This window comes from Mustela nivalis, assembly GCF_964662115.1.
Source record: "Mustela nivalis genome assembly, chromosome: 16".
Classification (NCBI taxonomy): Eukaryota; Metazoa; Chordata; class Mammalia; order Carnivora; family Mustelidae; genus Mustela; species Mustela nivalis.
This window is the reverse complement of record NC_139035.1, coordinates 26,851,344-26,875,697: the sequence shown is the minus strand read 5'-3', so window position 1 is coordinate 26,875,697 and position 24,354 is coordinate 26,851,344. Positions and strand designations below refer to the sequence as shown.

The 24,354-nt window shown below is 44.8% G+C and overlaps 1 long non-coding RNA gene across 2 annotated transcripts; it reads left to right on the top strand.

Annotated features, from left to right (window-relative positions):
- The first annotated feature begins 1,049 nt into the window (after positions 1-1,049).
- Positions 1,050-23,170, top strand: LOC309850453. 2 transcript variants are annotated; one of them, XR_014304244.1, is made up of 4 exons: positions 1,050-1,331; positions 7,253-7,560; positions 9,357-9,633; positions 22,768-23,164. It is a non-coding gene; the product is annotated as an uncharacterized lncRNA (long non-coding RNA). The 2 variants fall into 2 exon arrangements; XR_014304243.1 differs by lacking the exon at positions 9,357-9,633 and having other exon boundaries at positions 22,768-23,170.
- Positions 23,171-24,354: the final 1,184 nt, after the last annotated feature.

Sequence of the window (24,354 nt, the reverse complement as noted above, 5' to 3'; positions counted from 1 at the left end):
AATACAATAAATCTATGTATCCGATTCATCTTTGTTTTTATGGTTAATATTTAAGATTATAAAATCAGACTCCACAAAATGTGAAATACAGGAGTAAACATCTCTGTTTCAGAATTACTCTGTAGATGTCTGTGAAATGGCATTAGCTCTGAGGCATCAGCTTATCGAATCACATCTTTAAAAACTCTCCAAAAAAAAACAACCCACAACAATTTGTATTTTTATTTTCCCTGCTCCTTAACTCCTGTTGATTTTTTTTAACAACTCCCAGAGCAAAGATTTTTGAAGACGTACGTCTTTTTGTAATGATTTTGCCTCTTTCCCAAAATGCCAATTAGATAGTGACCTGGTTTGAGGAGGCTTTAGCCCCTCAGCCTGCATTGTTGAAACAGATCTCAGTCCTGTTCACAGTCCATCTGAGATGGTTAAAACGTTTTGGCGGGGGAATATCTTCTTAAAGTTACAAACCCTATCTGCAGAAGAATGCACATGGCTGCATGCAGTTTTAGGGGCTTCATAGATGTTCTGCAGCTATGCATGGCTTCCTCAGGGTCTCCTAGCACCTGGGTTAAGCCCCTTGGCTAAGGTCACTTGGCGACATAGGCATCTATAGTGTTTATAAGGTGGTAATGGTCAAGACATTACTTATGTTATTTATAAGCACCAGTGTGCAGGTCCTGTTGGGGGGGCAGTGGGCGGTAGAGGGCGGAGCAGTGGAGTTCCTAGGTGGCAGCATCTATTTATTTAGCCATGAATGGAACTGGAGGCTCAGGCCTCCAGGGTAGTAGGCAGAGAATGCTACCAATTAGGAGGTGAGCTTATAAAGGGAAATAGAAGACCTCTCCTTTGCTTGCCAATGAATTGGAATTAAAGTTAGGATTTTCATGGCGAGACAAAGAAAAAGGATCACCACTTAAAGCAAGCGTCTCTGAAAACTGACATTCCCAAAAGAGCCAGCAGGTCTCCCTTCCGTGGCAAACCCAGATGGGAGGGAGCCACTCTGCCCTGCGGGAGGAGTGGGAAGAATTTCTGGAGGAGAGAAGGCGAGAGGGGCCTTGGTGCTGCCCACGAAGGCACAGCCAGGGAGAAATCCCTAGAGAATGTTCCAAAAATGGCCCATCTAGTATCAGATGGGAGGTGGCTTGCTGAGCGGTGAGCACATGTAACCCAGTCCTCGTGACCTACAAACCATCAGTAAAAATCCGGCTAATGTGCAATGCTTGTAAAAATAATTGCTTTTTAAGCAAGAAGATAGGGTTGGGTTAAGAAGATGCAGAATTATGGAGACCGGAGTACGAGAATTCGTCGAGGGCAGGAAATTGGAGCCTGAGGTGAGTGAGGAGAATAGATTCCCTTGTGATTTGCAGAGATCTCAAGGCAGGCATTAGATTTTCCCCTGGGATTGAAAATGGGGCTTTGGTTCAGACAGATGTGTATTTTAAGGAGCATGCTGACCCTGCTGACCTTGGAGCCAAGGTCATTCGTCTAAAGTGTTTCTTTTTCTGGAGCACCTGTGTATTCATCGGCTTTGTTTGTGCTCTTTGGGTCTGGGGAGGGACAGGGGAGGGGGTGGGGTGGGGGCATTTGTAGGGCTGGCAGGTGAGGGCTGCTCTCTGCTTTGTGAGGCTGGCAAGTGCCCAAGGATAGAGTCAGTGAAGGGCAGCAAGAGCTCTTCCAGTAAACGTGAGGCTGGTTCCTGTAACCCTGAGAGTTTAAGCAAGATTTTGGCGGGATCTGATCATTTGAGAAGCATTTGCAAAGCTTCATTATAGCGTTCCCCTGTGCAGTCACATCCAGTTCCCTGGTGGAGAGCCCAGAAGCCCGGAGGCGTCGCTCTGCTCTTTCCTGGGAGAAAGGTCCTCAAGAACAGGCAGACCCGAGCTGCCCCATCTGTTGGGGTTGGGGTAGGGGTAGGGCCTCGGCAGGGCTGCGGCCCCTCCTTCCTTTCCTCCATTGCTGCCTGGCAGGCCTGGCCCTGGGAAACATCGGGTGTGCCGACTCGCTGTATCACAGGAGAGGGGAACGAGTAGGCCGACCTCCCCTGCTTGTTAGCGGGCCTCCTGCCTGTCTTGCCTCTGTGCTGGGATTCCTTCCTGAGGAAATCTTTAGTGCTCCTTGAAAGAACTCAGGGAGAGAAGCGAGAGACTCAGGAGAGAAGGGGAGGGGAGGGGTGTGGAGAAGGTCGGAGGGCAGGGGAGAAGGTCGGAGGGCAGGGGAGAAGATGAGGCAAAAGGGAAGAAGGGCAAGGGGGGGAGAACAGGGGTTTGAGGGAACGTGTGGTGGGGGGAGAGGGGGGAGGGGGCCGGGCTGCAGAGAGCAGAGCCGTAAATGGCAGAGTCAGGGATGGAGGGCCTGGGAGTAAGGCTGACCCCCTGGCTCCTGTCATTAGGTCACACTGACCTGCATTCCCAGCCTTTTTTCTCCAAGCATTTTATGTAATGTGGTCTCTGGAAGCATGTGACATGTCCCTTTAGGGCAGATAAGGACGGGGCTTTGGGCGGTGGCTGATACTGTATCAGGGATGTTGCAGGGCCCGAGGGGGCATGGAAGCTGTGGGGCCGGGCGAAGAGGGGCCGACGTGATGACTCAGCACTGACCCGTGCACAGGGCCACCCTAAAGCGCGCATTTCATATGTGGTGAGTCACGCAACAAGGACTTGCTAGGGACAGGGAATAGGCCAGGTGCTCAGAGATGAAAATGAGCAGCGCCTCCCCACTCCCTGAAATGGCGCTCACGGTGGTTTCTGTTCAGCCGGTGGCTTCCAAGTTCTAACAGTGGCTCAGCCCTGTGTGACTTGGCCTGTATCACCTCTTTATCCCACGGGCTCCTACATTACCCTGTGCTCCCTCTGACAGCCCAGACACACTGGCCTCTGTTCTTGAAACACATCAGACACACTCCCATCTTGGGACTTTAGCGCTGGCCCTTCCCTCTGCCAAGAGTGTTCCTCTCCCTCACCGCTTGGCAGTTTGTGCTCAAATGTCACCTAATTCTGACCACCATGTTAAACGTGCAATGGCCCCTCTTCCTAATACTCCTGATCTCCCTCGTCTCGTGCCACATTTTCTTTCTAAAGCACTTTCTCTTCCCACCATACTGTGTCATTGACTTACTTGCTGTGCTTTTATTATTTATTATCTCTTTTCCCCTGCTAGAATATCAGCTCCACTAGGACAGGAATCACTGATGCATCCCACGCCCCTAGACCACAACCCGTGGACTGTGCTACTAGATGGGACGTCATCCTACCCATCCCCCTTCCCTCACCAGGCCTTCCACGGGGCCCATGGGCCGTGCTTTCCTCTGCCTCTTTACCCCGGCATTGTGGCATTGTATCGGGAGATGAGTCAGGCCTTCCAAGCAAGCTTGGCCACAGGACGACCCTCCTTCCGGGGGTGCCTTTAGCAAGAGCCACGTGGCCCAGTAGGAGCGGGGACATGCTGCTGTTCTGCTCATTGCTTTGGGAAGCCCAATGATTGACTGCAGGTTTGAGAACAGCCAAGGGAACTCTTGAAAGAAGGGTTTGCATTTTGGGTCAGAGATCCAATTCTGGTCTTCCAAATATGATCTAAATTTCATTCATTTGCTTAGTTCCTTTTCTCTTTCGAGAAGCTTTCCAGCCATTAGTAGTCACTGCCATGGTCAGAGTCTCAAGACTCCTGTTCCCCATGTGTTTCTGAAAATCACCAAAAAATGTTCCCATGTCCCTAGAGTCATTTCGGTTTCATATAGCTCCTCCTAACTTAGACTTGTTCCGATGATCACCTTGGCCTTGGAACCCCTACTCTAGGGCTCCATATGGGCCAGCCCTCCAAACAAGAACACAGCCTACACTGTATCTCCAAAAAACAGCTAATTCAGGGCAATAGTGAGTAGATAATTTTTCCAAGGACCTGATGCTACCACAAGAAAATTATAACCCATAAAAGGGAAGCTTAAAACTCCATATCCAATGCCAGTGCTTCTAGAATCCACCGGCCATGCTTCCTCATGGTGGGAGTATCCCTAGTTGGCCCCCTTCTCCTTAGATCCAACCTGCCGCACGACTTCCTGTTCTGTTCCAGCACTTCCTTCTCTCCTCTGCAAAGGCTTTCAAACCTCATTGTCCTTCTTTCCTTGAATTCAAGCCCTCGACCACAGCTTGGATGTCAACCAAACAGCCCCACTGGCATTTTGTCCGTCACTCCTAGAAGTCGAGTCTACACCCAGCATGGGGCTTTGGTACTTGGTGTCTCCCCTTGCCTGGTTGCTCTTCCTATAGATATCTGTGGGCCAGACTCCTTCTTGTCACTTAGGTCTTAGCTCAAACGACACCTCCGTGGAGAAGCTGCCATGAGCTCGCAGTTTAAATGAGCTCTCGGTCTCCCCACTAACACCTTGGTGTATTTTCTTCTTGGTCCTCATCATTGTTGGAAAGGATCTTGTTTATCACTGGTTTGTAGCTGGTTTCTCATCAGCACCCCCCCACCTCCACGTTATTTGCTTATTTCTGTGTCAATGCTTATTTCTATGTCCCCAGCATTAAATAGAATGTAAGCCCCCTGAAAGCCGGCACCTCATCTGTCTGTTTACCCTTTTAGCTCCAGGACCCAGAGTAGCACCTGGAACCTAACAGGTGTTCAGGAAAGGGCCCATCAAATGGGCCTCCGTTGCCATGTTTTTGGTTTTTCAAGAAGAGTCAGAAATCTACATTTTAAGTGTCATCCTCTAATGTGGCAACAATTTAAAAAAATTAAAAATACTGTGATAGTCAAATAAATCATTATCTCAGATATTACTTGCCCTGCCAGCTTCCAGGGTGAGGTCACAGACACTATGTGGGGCTTCTTGGGGGCGAGGACCTTTGAGAGGACAGAGGGAGAGGCTCCTTTTCTCTGGGAAGGCAGTGGTAACCAGAGAGCCCCTCCAAGAGTGGGAACCGCTGCCAGTGTCTCTGGGGAGCTGGCAAGGTTTTGGAGGGGATGGTGCAAGACCCCAGGGACAAAACCCAGGCCCCAGGGGGATCGGACTTTTAGTCTCCCTCTTCTAGTCACAGCAAAGTTAGATTCAAAAGGTCTTGTAGAGGGCACAGTGCTGTAACCAGTAACCAGGGGCCTCTTGACTATTTAGGGCAGCAGAAGCATCCCTGGGGCCCTTTGCACAATTCTGGGGAGGGTGTGGGGGCTGTGGTAACGTTGGTTGGATTTCCCACGGGACTGGAGTCAGAGTCAGTGAAAGTAAATAAATCTATGTGACATTTCTCATATAAACATGTTTACAGACTAACAAATATCCTCCCCATCACTTGACATTTCGTTTTGGTCAAAATGGGGGAGACAGCTGGGCAGGATGTTGGGGAAAGGGTAACCCCAGACCTCACACCAGCAGCGCCCCTCGTCCTAAGGTCCCCTTGGACTCTCTGGGGTCCCTCTGGCAGCATCTTGCCAGGTACGTCTCTTGGTGTATGTCTCTTGGACCCTAAGACAGGGGGAGGGTCCAGTAGGCTTCCGCACTGCCTTCCCCGGAATCTGCAGCCACACCATTGGCCACATATATTCTAGAAGGAAGAAGGAGGTTAAGGCATCAGAGGCCTCTTATGGTCTGGAGGAGACATGATCCGGGCCCCAGTTCCAGCATCCATGACTCTGTCCTCCGCATCCCTGCTTGGGAAGGGAAGTTCCCAGGCTCTGCAGGCTCAGTCCTTTTTTGGAAAAGAACGAAACCCTTCCTGACTCTCTGTGCCCTAAACACCCTGTTCCCGCACAGCCTTCCTCCTCTGTGCCCTCCCTAGAAAATGAGCTGCAGAGAAGGAAGTGAGCTGGCTCAAGCTGGCAGACAGGACGGGGTTTCCGTGCAGGGAATTTCCCTACAAGCGGAGCGTGCCACTAGAGCTGCTGTAGGGAGAGGGCCTCTCTCTGGCCAAGGCCAAAAGGGCAGGTGCACCACCCACCTCACCCACTCTCTGTCCCCACCCCACAGACATGGCGGCCACCTGGACGGAGTTCAGGCTGCAGGACTGCCCATGGCCAGGGGCTCGCTCTGTGCTGGAAGGTTTCCTTCACAAGGGAGGTGAATGCACACGGCACAGGCTAAAGGTCTCGAGTCTGCCGAGGACTGGCAAAGTATAAAATACATCATCTGCTTGGGAGGCAGAGGGAAAATATCCCCAGGCTGACTCATGCCTGGGCCTTCCTTTACAACTCAGGCCTTGCACACCTCCTCCTAGTTTTGGGCGAGTAAAGTGGAGAGAGAGACAGAGACGGAGAGACAGAGGAGAGGAGCCCAGAGGTCAGATTTGGAAGTGGGTTGGCCAGCAAACGAGATTTGGAGGACCCTGCTCATCGAGGGCAGCACCGTAACTGCCTTAGGGGTGCCCTGCCCCCAACACTGGAATTCAGACATGTCTGGGCATCTCTGGAAAATAGGCCCAGTGTTTCCACCAGGGACTCAGGAACCTCCCAGAATACTCCTCGTCCTATAAAAGTGGGAACCAAGCATCACAATTTTGACCTGGTAACAGGGTTTTATGCTTCTGAAGGGTACAGTACGGACCCAGCATCTGTCTTGCAAATCTGTCCCAGCCCCGGCCCACCTGCCTTAGGGAGACAGGGAATTAGCTGGAAGAACAAATGGAAAGAGTTCACATGAACCGCACAAGGCACTGGCTGGGAACGTTTCTGCTTCAGGAGTGGAAAAAGACAGGAGGAACTAGAAGATGAGGAAGGGGCTGGGCGGCTCTGTGTGGTTCCTCTGGTTCCACCATTAACTCCCCAGTGGGGAGTGGAGAGGGCCAGGAGTGTCACACTGATGGATGTCCCTCCATTTGGAAGAAACACCAAGGGCTTGGGAAAAAGTGTTCCTGTATGAATAACTGTACTGGGTTGATGCGAATTATCCACCCAGGCCAGGCCCTCTGAACCAGCAGGAGTTGCTAATTTTTCTGGCCTGTGGAGGGTGGATGGTGTACTAGTCTGGATTCTTTTGGGAGATGACAGAATCAGTAGTGTGTGTGTGTGTGTGTGTGTGTGTGTGTGTGTTTACAGGAAGAAGGAGACATATCAATGTATGTAAATTCAGTGAACAAAATTAAATTGTAAAAAAAAAATTAAATTGTAAAGATTTATATCAGGATGTTAATTCTTGGACCAATTAGTACTTCATAACCATGTAGGATCTGAGGACTATTGCCTGAACAGTGATGTTTCATATATATATATATATGGTTTTTTGTATTGAAAACAGAAAAGAATGACTTTCTTCTTCATTCAATAGGTAGCAAACACGTATCCACTGTATGCTGGTTCTTTACTGTGAGGGATACAAAGGGGAGTGACATGTGATACTTGTCTTCCGGGAGCCCAAGGTTAAGTGGAGGATGGCAAAGCATGGTATGATGAGTCCAATAAAGAAGATATAAGCCAAGAGCTATTGTGATCCCAGGTAGGATTAATTCTCACCTGAGGTCTGAAGAAGGCTCTATGGAAAAGGAGACATTTAAATTGTGCTTTGAAGAATGACTAGAACACTGCCAAGGAGAGTGAAGGAAAGGGATCTTCCTGTTTTGTATTGGAGGAGTGCTGGTAAGTCTAGTGTTGTTAGTGGTCTGGGTGTGCCTGCTGGGGCGGGGGAGGTGGGGCAGGGGGCAGACGGCTATAGGCGTTTGCTGGGGGGCCGGAGGCAGGAAGAAAAAGCAATAGAGAAAGCTTGGCCTGGGATGATAGGTTGTAGTAGGCAAGACACTGAATGCTGTGCCAGAGAGCTAAGACCCCTTAGCAGGAAGTCAGTTGCCTGTTTTTAATGAAGAGAGGGGGAAAACATGGATTTTTGAAATATCCTTCTGGCAACAGAATGGATTGAAAGAAAGGCTGTTTGAGCCTGGTAAGTGAGTCTTGGTGAGAACAGAACGGTTGCAGAAGTAGTGGGAATGGATGCAAGGGGCTTCCCTGAGAGAAGCCTGAAGGCAGGACCCGGTGCCAGAGGGAAGAGGTAGTTGTGGTTGGCGTGGAGGAAGTCAGTCACGAGTTTACCTGTCTATCTCTATGTCAACAGCGCGTTCTACCTGTGTCAGAGGCTCTTCTAGGTTTCCTGTTCTCCCTCTGTTCGGGGGGTGGGGGTCATTGAAGGCAGAGTTGGGGTTATCTCTGTGTCCCCCTCAGCCTTCAGATCAGAGCTGTGACCCTGTGAAGGTAGAACGTATAAATGTCTGTGGCATGCAAATCACACGACAGAAGGTCTAACTGTTGCTCCGTGGGTGTGATACCTGGTGCCTGAAGTGAAACTTCATGTAAAATACACACGTGGGAGCAGAGAATCTGTGCGGGAGATCCCACCGGACATCCCGGTGTGGTCACCTCACGGGGCCACACCTGGACTGCGGAGGGAGCCCTGACCAGCGACAGGAGGTGGGGATAGGACGTGACACTCATCCTGTTCCATCCTGGGGAAGCTCCCTTCAGTCAGAAGACAGTCTGGCTCATGTTTCTGCTGAGGGGATGGTGGGCTCTGGCTGCTCACCGGCCCAGGAATCACCACTCTGGTGGTCCACAGGGGCCACCAAAACAGCCGGAAGTCATCATGGATTAGAAGTTCCTGGGGTCACCACTGGGGGGCACTTGTCTGGCAGAGTGAGGAGTGTAGACTAAATAGTCTCTTCTTTATATTTGCTTTAGTTGTTTTTTTTTTTTTTTTTTTTTTTTTAGAGAAAGTAATGTATGGCTCATTGTAGAAAATTTGCAAATAAATACAATTGAAAAAAGGTAAATAAAAGCACCTATTTCCCTTTAGGTACATTTAGTGGGTGCCACATTTTTATGATTGTTGGTCAGTATGTTCTAACCCTCTGTGTAAGGTATACATATGCATGTGTTACCACATACATGGTATGCCACATGTATGTCCATTACCAAGTACATGGTGCTTTTTGTTACCTCAGTTAATCACCAGGGTTCTCATCTAGTCTTATTTTAAAGAGGTACAGGATCTCATCCTTTTTTTTTTTTTTTTTTTTATATAAGATTTTATTTCTTTAAGAGAGAGAGAGAAGGAGCAGGGGAGAGGGGTGGAAGCAGGGTCACTGTTGAGCAGGGAGCCCAATGAGGGACTTGATCCCGGACCCTAAGATCGTGACCTTAACCAAATGCAGCTGCTTAACTGACTGAGCCACCCAGGCACCTCCGAGAAACACAACATCTCATCTTGGGGCCCTCTTTCTTGTCCACGAAGACCAGGGGCTCATGTTGCCCAAAGGGATCCGGAGATGCTTTCAAGAAAGGTGGTGGTAAGGCAGCATCTGATCTGTGCTATGCTGTTTGTTTGTCTCACTGCCACGTGGCACCACTGTTGACAACTCTTTGCCAGTGCTCTTCTGTCTTTACAGGTCTTGACTATTGTCACTACTGTTGAGGAATGGCATGCTTAAGCTCCAAAATCACAGCTCTCTAAGTTCACATTCTACTCCCAAGCATCATTCCCAAGTGCTACCATGGCTTTGGAGACTGTGCCACAAGGCTTCTTCTGCCTCAACCATGTGCTACGCCAGAACTGGTCCAGCCCCATGAATCTTGGGCTCCTATATGAGCCTGGGTCCCTAGCATGGTGTTCCTTTGCTTTGGTGTCTTTGGGGACTTGGAATCATCTTTTGCCAAAGAAACATGGTGAGGGCTACTGCCGTTTTTCCTTGTTTTATTTTAATTTTAAGATTTATTTGTGTAGGGGTACCTGGGTGGCTCAGTGGGTTAAAGCCTCTGCCTTCGACTTGGGTCATGGTTCCGGGGTCCTGGGATCTAGCCCTGCATCGGGCTCTCTGCTCGGCAGGGAGCCTGCTTCCTCCTCTCTCTCTGCCTGCCTCTCTGCCTACTTGTGATCTCTGTCTCTCAAATAAATAAATGAAATCTTAAAAAAAAAAAAAAAGATGTATTTGTTTATTTAGGGAGAGAGCACTTGGGGGGGAAGGGACAGAAAGAGAGGGAGAGAGAGTCTTAAGCAGACTCCAGGAGCCTAATGCAAGGCTCCATCTTGAGACTCTGAGATCATGACCTGAACAGAAACGAAGAATCAATGCTTAACCAACTGTGCCACCAAGGAGCCCCTCTCTCATTTTAAATCTTGGGGGAAAAGTTGTGGGAGTCTAGGTTTCTTCCCAGAAGACACTGAGTTTCTTAGGCAAATTGGTCCTCTTCTTTCCCCAAAACTCGTTCCGCATGTGAAGGAGTATTGGTCAGGCTATGAAAAGTTCAGTTGTGTTGTTTTCCAAGGAATGTGTCCTTGGAGATCTTCTGCAAGATGGAAGATAGGACAAACCCATTGGGTAGCTGTGTGACTGGTTGGAAAGTTATCCAATCCATCTGCCTAGGCAGAGAAGCAAGAGTCATGACTGGCACATGGTTATATGGAGCTTCCCTTTGGGGTCAAATAAAATCCACTTGTCTCCTTGCCCAAGAGCTGTCCTGGTGATTCGGGTGTCTCTGCACTCAGGGGGCAGGCTTGGAGTGCCAAACATTGCCTTCCAGGGCATTGATGAAGTACCCAGCCAGCTCCTTCAGTCGTCAGTTTAAAAAATGGAAATGCTTCCAAATCCCAGAGCTGAGGAGCTTGATCTGAATGATAATTGTGTATGTGTAATTGAGGTACTCTACCTTCAAAACACAATCTTATCGTTTCTTCCCACTGAGGTGCAGGCCACTATCATTGCTCTTTCAGACAATCACAGTAACCTTCCAGCAGCTCCTCTGTGCTTTTCTGCTTCTCCTTCCAGAGCCCATTTGTCATATACCAGGCCAGCATGAATGCTCAGTCTTCCGATGCTTTCCCACAACATGCTAGAATAAAATCCACGCTCCCCTCTGTGATACGAAGGTCTCCACCATGTGATCCATTCACCTCTCCAGTCTCCTCCTTCCCCTCTTCCCTCTAGCCACACTGCCCACTTGCTCTGTCCTGTGGAGTCCAAGCCTCTTTCTCCCTCAAGTCTTTTACACATGCTTTCCCCAGCTCCTGGAACATTCTTCCTCTATTTCTCCACACAGTTCCTTTGCTTGATTTATTTAAGTCTTTGCCGCACAAAAGTCACTCCTTCAGAGAAAACGTTGAAAGTAGACACTGCTCCCTGTTCCGCCCTGCCTCCTCCCTACCCACCCCCTGTCATGCTCTACCCCTGCCTCATACTTTGTTTTCTTCATAATTCTTACTATTACCATGCCTCACCCCCCCTTTTTGTTTTATTGAATCGTTTCCTTATTTGTTGCCTGTCTTCCTGGCATTAGAGTTGAACTTCCTCATGAGCAGGGCCATGGCTGCCCTTTTTGGTGGCGGAATCCACTGGGCCTAGAACTGTGGCACAAAGTGGATGCTTCATGAACAAATCTTACATAAATGAATGTATGATGCCATTTCTCAAGTTATGGAAGTTAGGAAAATTGCTTTCTTTGACGTGGAGTCAGTAGTCTCTCCTTTACAGAGTACTACTTGGCTACCTTCCGCAGTTCTTAGCAGTGTCCATGTAGAGGAGGTTAAGCATAGGTACATAGACTCACATATACAATGTAACTATGAAATGGATAGACAGAGACATAATTAGGGTTTTTTCCCCCTGAAATTTCAAACCATGGTTTGGGACAGTTTTCAGCCAGAATCTGCTTTACCTTTGGGCATTCCTGCAAAAGCTATGTATTTTTGGCCATTGCTCTGGTAGATTCTTCAGGAGGAATTTGTGAGAAAGCAGTTTGATTTTTGAGTGACCCACCTTCCTTATTGGGGCCTCCCAAAGGCTTCTAACCTTTTAGGCTTCAAAATGGGAATGGTAAAGAACTCAGTTAGGGTTTGGCCAGATGGTTCTGTTCCATGCGATGTTGTTTGGGGTCCTTTACTCGTCTGCATTCAGCTGGTGCCTAAAATGGACTGGGAGGTCTGAGAAGGCTTTGTTCACATGTCTGGTTCCTTCATGCTCCTCTGTGAAGCTTTTCTCTCTCTTCACATGACAGATGGGGCTTCCTCATAGTCCCATGGACTTTCCCCATGGAGGTCCCAAGCTAACTGAGCTTTTGCATGAGGACTGGTTTCCAAGAGGGGCCAGCTCTCCAAACATTGACTTGTAACCTTCACTCAATTACTTTTTAGCTTGTGAACCTGGGAAAATAGTTTTAATTCTCTAAGCTTAAACTTCCTCATCTATAGAATGGGTATAATAACACGTCTTGGGTGATAAATGTGTAACTGGAAGATAGAACCCCAGAACCCCAGGACCCAGAAGTTTGCAAGGATGGAGAGTGGGGAGAATAATTTTTCCCTTCCTTCCCACTTATAGGAGCTACTTACCGGAGCGGGATCTCTGAGCAGACCTGTGATCTGGAACATGTAAAAGAACAATTGCTATTTCAAAGCTTCTCTTTCAAGCTGTCTCTTTGTGTTACTTGGGGTGGAGCCCAGGGTAGAAACTCACATTAAAGTGGCCTTCGTGGCCACTGAAGGCAAAGTGCAGAGGGATGAGGTGAGACCAACAGGACCTGGAAGTTCCCTACATCATGAAGTAACAGAAAATGTTTGATTTTTGGCCCTGGAACTCAGAGGACAGACAGGAGGAGGGAAAGCTCCCAATGGAAGGTTGAGGTCCCAGATCTGCGGCCGCCGAAGGACAAGCTCAGGATGGGGTCAGCAGGGCTGCCATCTTGCCTGATGTGTAATGTTCTACTCAGTTGGCTTCCTTTTCCTTAATTGCCTCCATTTGCCCTAACCCTTCAGGAAAAGCTTTGTGTTGGTGCCGTATGGAGACTTTAGGGGGAGGAGCCCTGTCTAGTTCTCACTGGAAAAGGAGAGGGGACAGCATATTGGGAGGGAGGTGGTGAGGGGAGGTAAGGAATGAGCTGACTACAGGAGTTTGAAGAACATTTGCGTACACCTTGTAAATCCTGGAAAGGATACTAGAATTCTCTAATTTAGCGTGTTAGGTAGGGGCTCAGACTGTTTCACTGGGGGGTAGCTGACCCCAGGAGGCAGGTAATATTGCTAATAATTTGGTGATGTACGTAGAGAAATTGACCCACAGCTGACTTCCCTTAAGTGAAGACTTCTATTCAGAGTTTAAGTGACTTGCTAAGGGAGATCAAGCTAGGTCTGGCAGCTGGAATTCAAATCTAGATTTGTCTGAGTTTAAAGTCTTCACTTTTTACACTGTTCCACATTTCCTTCAAGTACTACATATTTGCCACTAAATCTTTTTAGAATAATAGAGCTAAATAAAAGAGCCAGTGTGGGGCGCCTGGGTGGCTCAGTGGGTTAAGCCTCTGCCTTCAGCTCAGGTCATGATCTCAGAGTTCTGGGATCAAGTCCCACATCGAGCTCTCTGCTCGGCGGAGAGCCTGCTTCCTCCTCTCTCTCTCTCTCTCTCTCTCCTCTCTCTTTCTCTCTCTCTGTGCTTACTTGTCATCTCTCTCTGTTAAATAAATAAAATCTTAAAAAAAAAAAAAAAAGAGCCAGTGTGGCGGCAGCTTGCAGCCAAGTTAAATGATGACTCACCCTAGGTCACCCAAGGCAAGGCAGGGACATTCTTAAAGCTGGCTGAGAATTGCCCAAGTACACTTTCTCCTGATTATTCTAAGGTCAAGACTCCAAGGATTAGCAGGCTCTAAAGTCCTTCTCTGTTCCAGCTATTTTAAAATCTTGTTTATATGCTAATGGTACTCCACCCTCAGCTGGCCTGCTATCATCTGTCAAGTAAATAGTGACCATAATGAGAAAAGAAACCAGAAATGCAAATGAAGAAAGACAGAGAGTGTGAGCGCGCAGGAGCCAGCTTAGCAGAAACGTACAAATTCCTGCTCAGAGCCACGTTGTCTCCTATCTAAACTCACACCTTTATTTTTTATTTGCTCTGGCATAAGAAGGTTTCCTTGCATTAGTAATGATACTGTTAATGTTTTATAAAGTAAAAAGTCTTAGCCACAGTGAAATCCTCCCTCAATAAATGGAGGAATCCTAAACTTAACTGCAATGGATATAGAGTTGAATCAGGCTGTCATTTCTTCCTATCAAGGCCCTGAGCATTCTTTGGAGGGTGTTAGTGACATCTACCCCGCTTCTGTTGTTAATATATATTCCTCTGATTCCCCAAAGAGATTTCAGAAGACTCCTCAACCTCCTTTTTTTAACTGATATCTGAATCTCCTCAGAGTCTCAATTTTGTCTTCAGTTTCCACCAATAGCAACTGATCGTACTTCTAAATTCCATGCAGGATTCTTCCTAGAAAAAAGGTTGCTGTTCTCCCGGCTTTCACATCAACATCCAGACAGTCCTCATCAATCTTCAGGTAGAAGCTCTTTTCCCTTCCAGGTCATACCACCCACTTATACCATGTTCTTTGCCTCCAGGTCTCGTTAATTTCTTTCCGTCACTGATGATTTTGGGATGGTTGTCAGTCACTCTCATTTATTTCATATGCAATCTTAGGATATTGGAGCACTTGTTATACATCCAGTCCAGCAACCCAGTCTTCAAACTCCTGGACATTGTTAACTCCAACGCCTTTTATCTCTCTTTTCTTCAACCAATCTTGCTTGGGCAACACCGTTGTATCCTATTCTCTGGTCACAACGTCCTGTTCTCACACTATCTTTCCCATTAAACTTTGGCCTCATATTCATATTCTGTTTCTTAACCACATCATTTTCTTGCTGTTTATCTGAAACTTTATGACTCCCCTTTTCTTCTATACAACCGAGATCCCATGGGTTATACAGAGATCTGAACCACTCTTTCATAAGAATCTTTGGTTTCCATCCTTTATTTTTCTATCTTATCATCCATAAAATCCCAACTTAGAACCAATGGTACTATTACTCTCTAGCTTCTTTGTTCTTGTTCTTGAGTATATATACACATGTTGGTTGGCATGTTGAAGAGTTCATAGTCTCTCATTTCAGCTTGTCCCTTAGCACTATTTCTTAATCTTTTGTCTTTAGTCAACTCTTTTTCTCATTTCCTCAGTGACTTTCAAATCCTACCTATTTCCTCAAACTTCGTGCTTAAACTTTGTTCCTTTACTGTCAGCAATAGTCGAAAAAACTAAGGAAATTAAGCATAACCTCTATCCCTTGAACACAAACTTTTCTACATTTATCCATACTGTGGCAGACACTTTTGGTTGCCCACCCAACAACTGTGCTCACCCATTCTTTCTTGATAACAGAACCCTGATTTTTACAGGTATTTGATGGCTGTGTTCTTCAGGGTGGTTGGGCTCTTATCTAGCCCAAGTGGTTGAATCATAATTAGCCTAACCTAATTTTGACTATTTCACTTCCTTTTTCAGTATTGGCTTAGCCATGTGAAAAAATTCTGGCCATTGAATGGAAGTCTGTGGAGGGGCTTCTGGGAAAATTTTTCTCCTGCTCGAAATGGAGCTTAAGGAAGAGTTTTTTTTCCTGGCCTTTGGATATTGTTCTGTGGAACACTGTAGTCTGGAGATACTGCTGTAATCTTTTGACCATGGTGGGGATTAGCTGGTGTGTTCAGGATGCCAGTGCAGAAACCTGGAGAGAGCTTGGGTCCTTAATGATGTTGTTAAGTCACTAAATTAGCAGCATTTCCTATAACTATCCTGCTCCTTGACATCTTTTTTTTTTTTAAATTTCTTTTCAGTGTTCCAGAATTCATTATTTATGCACCACACCCAGTGCTCCACGTAATACGTGCCCTTCATAATACCCATCACCAGACTCACCCAATCCTTTGCCCCCTCCCCTCCAAAACCCTCAGTTTGTTTCTCAGAGCCCTCAGTCTCTCATGGTTCATATTCCCTCTGATTTCCCCCAACTCACTTCTCCGCTCCATCTTCCCATGACCTCCGTGTTATTCCTTATGCTCCACAAATAGGTGAAACCATATGATAATTGACTCTCTCTGCTTGACTTATTTCACTCAGCATAATCTCTTCCAGTCCTGTCCATGTTGATACAAATTTGGGTATTCATCCTTTCTGATGGAGGCACAATATTCCATAGTATATATGGACCATATCTTCTTTATCCATTCATCCATTGAAGGGCATCTTGGTTCTTTCCACAGTTTGATGACTGTGGCCATTGCTACTATGAACATTGGGGTAAAGGTGGCCTTTCTTTTCACTACATCTGTATCTGTGGGGTAAATACCCAATAGTGCAATTGCAGGGTCATAGGGAAGCTCTATTTTTAATTTCTTAAGCAATCTCAACACTGTTTTCCAAAGTGACTGTGCCAACTTGCATTTCCACCAACAGTGTAAGAGGGTTCCCCTTTCTCTACAACCTCTCCAACACACGTTGTTTCCTGTCTTGCTAATTTTGGCCATTCTAACTGGTGTAAGGTGGTATCTCAATGTGGTTTTAATTTGAATCTCCCTGATGGCTAGTGATGATGAACATTTTTTCATGTGTCTGATAGCCATTTGTATGTCTTCACTGGAGAAGTGTCTGTTCATATCTTCTGCCCATTTTTGGATATGATTATCTGTTTTGTGTGTGTTGAGTTTGAGAAGTTCTTTATAGATCCTGGATATCAACCTTTTGTCTGTACTGTCATTTGCAAATATCTTCTCCCATTTCGTGGGTTGCCTCTTTGTTTTGTTGCCTGTTTCCTTTGCTGTGCAGAAACTTTCGATCTTGATGAAGTCCCAAAAGTTCATTTTCACTTTTGTTTTCTTTGCCTTTGGAGACATATCTTGAAAGAAGTTGCTGTGGCTGATATTGAAGAGGTTACTGCTTATGTTCTCCTCTAGGATTCTGATGGATTCCTGTCTCATATTGAGGTCTTTTATCCATTTCGAGTTTATCTTTGTGTACGGTGTAAGAGAATGGTCGAGTTTCATTCTACATATAGCTGTCCAATTTTCCCAACACCATTTATTGAAGAGACTGTCTTTTTTCCACTGTATATTCTTTCCTGCTTTGTTGAAGATTATTTGACCATAGAGTTGAGGGTCCATATCTGGGCTCTCTGCTCTGTTCCACTGATCTATGTGTCTGTTTTTATACCAGTACCATGCTGTCTTGGTGATCACAGCTTTGTAGTAAAGCTTAAAATCAGGCAACGTGATGACCCCAGTTTTATTTTTCTTTTTCAACATTTCCTTAGCAATTTGGGGTCTCTTCTGGTTCCATATAAATTTTAGGATTGTTTGTTGACATCTTGATAAAATAATGTTTCCTTACTGTTTAAGATTCTTTGGTTGTATTTTCTGATTTTTGCAGCAAAAAACATTGCAGATATTATACTCCCTTCTCTTCCTGGAAGGTTCTCTTCTCATTTCACGGTCAATCTCTCCACTGGTGCTCCTGATCCTGTTGTCTACTGCCTTTTCTGGAATTTGTCACATGATTTATCACCCTCCATTCTGTGTCTTCTTTTCCCCCTCTAAGTCTACAACTTGCTCAAGTTTCCTCCAATGTTAAAATCTTTTCTTGAATCCACATCTTCTTCTGTAAGTGGGCTATACTTTCTGTCTCTACTTTTCAACTTCCCATTTCTTTTCATGTCACTCAGCTTGGCTTTTGGCTCCATCATTTCCATTCAGATGGTCTAGTTAAATTTACCAGTGATTTCTTAACCTCCACATCCAATGAGATGTTTAAGATATCACATTTTGCTATATTTTAGTGAATTTGATGCAAGTTATTGAATCTCTTTAGTATTTTGGCTTGCATATGGCCTCACTTTCCTGTTTTTTTTTTTTTTTTATGATTTTTTTCCTCTAGATCTTTTGCAGTTGGACAGTCTTCTCTCCCGATTCTTCTGACATTTTGGTGTTCCATAAAGTTATGCCATTGGTTCAGCTCTCTTCTCATTCTTCACATTCTGTCTGGATCCAAAATTATGGTTTAAATCATCACCTTGCTGCTATTAACTCCCAAATCTCAACCCCCTGCTTGACCTGCATATCCTTCTGTTGAGTGACTTGTTAGAAACTATACCTAGATGCCACTCAGAGACCCCCTCCCCAACCCAACGTGGTTGTTCTGAGTCCAAACTTCCTTCCTCCTATATTCTCTCTCTAGATATGGTGGCCCCACAATTTACTAACCAATTCAGTAAGACATCTGAGGGCCATCCTGAACATCTCCCTTTTTTTCCTTCTCCCTACTCAATCTACTACCAAATGTGGTTGCTTTTGCTTCCTACATAGCTCTCAGTCCTATCCTTGCTTCTTCATTCCCACAGCAACTCCCCTAGTTCAGGCCCTTATCACCTCTCTTGTAACCACAACTATGACTTCCTGATAGCTGTCCCTACCTCCTCCAATTCATTGCATACCTCTGCCAATTCATCCTCTACAAAGCTTGCAGAGAGCTGTATCTTCATAAATAAGTTTGGCTATGATATGCCTTTGACTGAATTCTGCTTATGGCCCCCCATTTTTCATTTACAGAGTGAAGTGCACATTCCTTAATGTAGCACACGGGGTTCTTCATGAGTGACCCTTGCTGCTCTGCTGGATGGGTTCTACAGGTTGTCTCCTGGCATCCACCTCACAATTTATTCTCCAGCAACAGAATGATTGATTTGTTCCAAATGTATGCCTTGTTATTTCTCAACACACACACAGCCTTTTGCTTAGCTAATTCTGTAAACTGGATGCCATGTCTTAATTCTACTATTAGATTCTTCCATTTCTATCACTATAGTTTAACCACATTATGATAGAATGTTCTTACACCTGTCAAGAGCAGTCTTATTAATATTTGGGCTGCCAGTGACCAGCCTATAGTAGGGATTCCTGACACATAGTACAGGTTCCTTAATATTTGTTGAGTGAGTAAATGGATGAAAAAACATACCCTCTAAGGAGTTCAGTCTCCTGAAACTGTCTGTGTAGACTCCCTCTGTAGCTTTGACTCAGAACTTGAGGAGTGAACTAACAACTGTGCCTACGGGTACCTCTGAGACCACCTTGTCACTGTTCCCGTATTTCACATCCTATTGTAAGTCTCAAATTGTTTTGTCACTCCTCTGGTGCTGGAATAATAGAAGGATTTCTCCACAGATAAACGAGTAGGAAATAGTAAAAACAGCATGATTCTGGGATTTCTTATATAAAATTAACATGCATGTAAATAAACTGCTATGTTTACTTTGGGGCTATCACAGAGGATGTTGCTCACTGCTTTTCTTTTTTTTCCCCTATACCTCCCTATTCTCCCACTCAGTTGAGGGGGAAGGGAGATGACTCCTTAAGAGAAGGAGATTCTTGGAGCTGGAGGAGGCTGAGAGACATTGCAAACTTTGCTTCTTCCTGGATTTACAGAGCACTGCATTAGGATAGGAGACTTTTCCAGTTTAAAAATATTTCTAGGGGTACCTGTGTGGCTCAGTCGTTAAGTGTCTGCCTTTGGCTCAGGTCATAATCCCAGGATTCTGCTGCTCAGCAGGAAGACTGCTTCTCTCTCCCCCACTCCCCCTGCTTGTGTTCCCTCTCTTGCTCTCTCTTTCTCCCTCTCTCTCTGTCAAATAAATAAAAATCTTTTTAAAAAAATATTTCTATTTTTCTGATGCTTACTCTCCTTACCCTCTATCCTCCTGAACCTACATGAAAAATTTAGAGCAAGTTTAGTCCTGGGAACACTGGAATACATGAATTTAGATGTATTGTCTTGTGTACCCTCCATCCCTGAACATAGAAAGAGAAGGAGGGCCCTTCTATCAGCAAATTAATGGCAGAATTTCAGGTCAGAGAGAAGAAAATGTATGAGGTTAGACAGACCTTTTGTTGATTAATGTCTTCAGACCACATTACAGAAGCAATTACCTACCTGACCTGTTAATCAGGATAGGGAAACATTTGTCTTTGAGCAATACATTTTAAGATTCTTCAGACCTCCTGCATATTCTGTCCAACCACAAAGATTTCTCAAAGCAAACTGAGGGGGCAGGAGTGGTAGTGATAAAATTTTAGGTTTTTCTTTGCTACCCAGAAGCTTCTAAATGCAGGCTGCTCCTGAGGTTGAGAGAGAATTCTAAACTGGGAAATATAGTGTGTGAGGACAAGGACAGCAGGGGCACTTGCTAATAAGTGGCAGACTCTATTCTTCCTCTTGTCATTTGCTGTAGAAACATGAATCATGACCACATTTTTCCAGATCAGGGAGGGCCTCAGAGTCACCCATAGATGCTCCCTTGCATGCCAACATGTGCCTTGTCAGATGACCTGAGCGTGACTATCAGCTGTCCAAATGCTCTTTCCCTACTTTCAGGGCATGGAAATGGAAAAATCCCAAGAAAACACTGCACTGGAGTCTAAGACCCTTAGGCCGGGTTTCCTTAGCTGCTTCATATGAGATAAAAGGAATTGGAGAACACTAATGGAAGTATCATACTTGGAAGCAATAGCTTTACAAAAACATGAGATTATATGTTTCAGGATGGGAGTCATGAGGGATGAAGTGGGAGGAGTAAGGGGGATATTTCCCCTTCGCCGTCCTTCTATCCTTGCCCCAAGTTGCTCAAGAGAGATCAAATCTCAAAAGTGCAAATGTGGCAGTATATTTTGTGTAAGAAAACATTACTCAGCTTTTGATTCTAAATAGTTATGATCCTTCAAATAGGATAATCTTGTAAAAATGTCCAAAATACAGGTGAGCCATAGAGTAGGACCCACCAAATCCTTCATTAGGAGACCTACAGGTTTTTAAATCAACAATCAATGATTGAGCTCCCCAATTCACTTTACAAAGCAACCATGATTTTAATCTCAAGATCTTCACCAAGAAAGAAAACTTTAGATTATTTTCATTTTAGATGTAGGTACAAGATTTTTAAATAAAATATTAGTAGATAGACTAGTTGTCCATCCAGTTGATGGAGTCCTAAAAAGGGGATGGGAAAGGAAGAGGTGAGCAGCAAAACATTGAAGAGAAACTCGGCTCATGTCATTATTTTAGACCAAAGCAGGCCCTAGTGAATTAATTAAGTGAAGAAATGAGATCTAAGAAGGCTGCAGAAAACTCTGAAGCAATGTTATCAAAAATGGTAGGACTGGGTAAAAGAAGGAAATTTGAATGCCAAAAGCTGACATACCTTTATGTCAATGCCTACTAACCTATATAGAAATGAGAGCTGGATAAAGGAACTAAGTACAAATGAATCAATGGTATTTGAGAGGTAGTTTTAGTAATCAGGGTAACTGAGATCCACCCCAGTGAAGCTGTTAATTTGGTATGAGACCTTAGAGAAGTCACTTGACTTCTCCATGAAATGAGGTAGTTAGTTGATCTAGATCCCCACTTCCCAAACCTCAGTCTGCATATGAACCACCTGAAGATTTTGTTAAAATGCGGATTCCAGTTCAGTAGGTCAGGGGCAGGCCTGAGATCCTACATTTCTAATAAGCTTTTAGGTTATGGCATGTTGCTGATATGCAGATCACACTTTGTGTAACAAGGGTCTAGATAATCTCTGTTTCTTCCGGTTCAATCAAACATGGTTTTATTATGTGCTCTTTCACAGGCAATCAGCTAAAAACCTTAAATTATAGGAATGAAGGTAAAGCAATGGCCAGAATTACTGTAGTAAATAAGAAAGCCATGTTCTTCTTTACTACATGTCAGTAGAATGGACCTAGCAATGAAATTTGACCTAATGACTCAGTGAGTAAGAGGGTAAGGGAAGAGATCTCTGTCCAAAAGATGTGACAAGAGAAAGAAGAGCAATGGAGAGATATTCAGGACTCTCGTGAGAGGTGAAAGTGCTTGATGGAGCATCCTTCATAATCCAAAGGGAAAAAAGAGCTGGATGACTGTTAGTTTCTTTTAGTTCCCTCTGCATCCTCTGGATTCATCTGGAGAACATATTGTCACTATGATCACTGACCCTCCTTCCTGCACCACCCAGCTTCTCTAGAATGCAAAGACAAGTGGTGGGCTTAAATGTGTACATTACAGAGAATTCAGAAAAGCAGCCCAGGTACTGACTGACTGACAACCTGGTCCTCAGTTTAGGGCCAGGCACCAGCGGGGAGGATCCACAAGATCAAGGTTTTTCTGAGAACTTGGGGCTGGGGCAGGAGGAGAGGGTGGGAAGGTTCCAGTGTGATGAGCACTCAGTGTGCCTTCAAAACCAGAAATCTTCCTTCAGTCAGGTATTCATTGGAAAATTACTTTAGTTTAATGACAATAATGATTTAGTAAACCATTTATACTATGAAAAAAATCTGTGGGGTAGATAGAGACAGGCATGGTTAGCCAGTGTGAAATAAGAAGCTAAGATTAGGCAGGTTAAGACCACCAGCTAGTAAGTGAAAACTAGATTAGAACTCAGGTCTCTTCACTTTTAGTCAGTGGAGTTTCCTTTACAGTGTGTCTATCTAGCACTATATGTATTTAACCATAATGGATTTTGACATTTTTCTCATAGTCCATTAACCTTACATACCAATTATGTGTATAAAATTACCAGATGCTTTGTTCTGTTATTTCATAGTAAGATGTTTTAGAAAATAATCTGCCATATTGGTGGGAGATTATTACTCATTGCCAATCCCAGAACATTTCCCTTTTCTTCTTTGCTGACAGATTTTCTTATCCTCCTCTAAGAGTTCATGTTCTTCAGCAGAGACTGGACTCTTTGTCAGACTTACGGTATTGTATCTTGATTGGTCTAAGCTAATCAGGATGGTGTCTATCATTTGTCAAGTGATTGGCAAGTTGAGATAAGGGCATGTGATGCAATTGTGGCCAATGAGTTGTGAGGGGAAGTTGTTTCTACTTTTAAAAAGGGATGTGTTACAACCATAGCCTCTTTTCTCTCTCTGGATTCTGTTTACACAGGTGATGCCTAGAACTGTGGGAACATCTTGAAACTACGAGGGGATGATGTTTGACACAATGAGGGTAGCAGAGGAGAGAAATGAAAAGAACCTTGGTCCGTGATGATGTCACTGAGCCACTGATTCAACCAAACCCAGGACTGCTCTTCCTTTGGATTTTTAGCTTGACTTTCTTTTATTTGCAGTGGAGAGTCCCCCAGTGGATAGAAACAAACTAAGAATAGCTCGTCTAAACTGGCATCAGATGACCAGGATTGGAATCTCAGCTATATCATCAAGTAGCTTTGTTACTTTGGGCAAGCCACTTTCTCTACAAGAATTTTATTCCTTGTAAAAATGGAGATAATAAAATAATCACTTCATTATGTATTCAAAAGCTCTCTTATAAACTGTGAAAGCACCTGAAAATTGTTGTTACTGTCATTACTGTTATCTTTACTAATTGTCCATGATATGTAATCATAACCAGGCTCCATCATAAGCCATCTGCAATGAGAATGTTGGTGTTTTTAGGAAAATCTATGCATCCTGAGACATTTGTACCTTCCCTTTCTTCTAAGGGAACATGAGAAAAGCTAGGCTGGTTACAGTTTCGGGGTGGGGGAGATTGTTAAAAAATACGAGGTCAGCATCTCATGACAAGCAGAAAGGGGCTCATCAGACTTTTTTTTGGGAAAACATTCCAGGAGAGTGTTTCCAGTGACGTCAGTGCTTAAGTGGGGTACAACACACCAGGTAAATTTCCCCTCCCCTTTCCTTTGCACTGAGAAGGGGAGAGCTCCACAGATTTCAAGTGAAAGGTCATGACTCTGATGTATGGAAGAGCAATAAACCTGGGAGACTGACTGTACTGTATTATGAGACTCCTAGTTCCTCAAGTAGAGGTTCCTTAAAAGGCCTTCTTCCATTCCATTGTTTTCATCCTCTCCCCACCCCCCCCAACAAGAACAGTTTTTAAGCAGCCTCCAAACCCTGCAAGAGTTTCATGGTTTCCAGCTCCAGCCATTTTATCCCCCCCTTTTGTTACAAGAATGGGAGCCAGAGATATTCTGCATTTTGTGTGTGTGTTAGAGACAGCCTCTTGTTACCACCTGAAAATAAGAAATGTTGTGATTTTGTGGAGTATGTTACTTGGAAGCATAATCCCAGGATGTTTGCTGTCTAAGCTCCAGAGAGGAGAGGAGAAGCGCTGGGCTTGGGTCACACAATGAGAAGGAGGAACCTATGAAATGGTTGCTCGGCCTCGTTCCAGTCCGGAGCCCACTGTTTTTAGCAGAAGGTCAAGGAATGAGGAGCTGGGCCTATGGACATCTGCCTGGAGTGATATTTCTAAATTGGTGTTTCTCCTCTGAGCTTCAGTTTCAAATTTAATTAGCTGGCTAATGATGGTAAATTATCATAATTAATTGATGAGTGCTAAAGTGCTTTGACTACAAAGTACTAAAAATAATTTCTAGGGTAGTTAATTTCTGGTCCAAGTTTGAGAACTATTCTAGGAAAGTAAGAGAGAGACTTTTATAATTATTATTATTATTAATAATAATAATAGTAATTTTTAATTGTTTAGACAATTAAAAAAAGAATGGTT